The sequence below is a fragment of the Micropterus salmoides genome, unplaced genomic scaffold (assembly GCF_014851395.1).
Source record: "Micropterus salmoides isolate LMB-PRFRI ecotype aquatic unplaced genomic scaffold, ASM1485139v1 Ms_hic_scaffold_2, whole genome shotgun sequence".
NCBI classification, from domain to species: Eukaryota; Metazoa; Chordata; class Actinopteri; order Centrarchiformes; family Centrarchidae; genus Micropterus; species Micropterus salmoides.
In genome coordinates, this window is record NW_024041150.1 from 4096796 (window position 1) to 4097003 (window position 208).

Genomic DNA, 208 nt, shown 5'->3' on the forward strand with positions numbered 1-208 from the left:
CATCAGGTTAGACTTTAAAAATTAAACATTGCAATTTAGTAAGTTTTAGGCAACAAAAGGTTTAGGGAAAGATCATAGTTTGGGTAAGTTAAATCACATAAGTAACTATGGAAACTATGGCGCTAAGGGACTTCCCAGTGCATAACTAACTGACGCCAAGGGGTCTTGACCATGCGTCCATATGACAGATGGTCAAAACGTCTTGGGA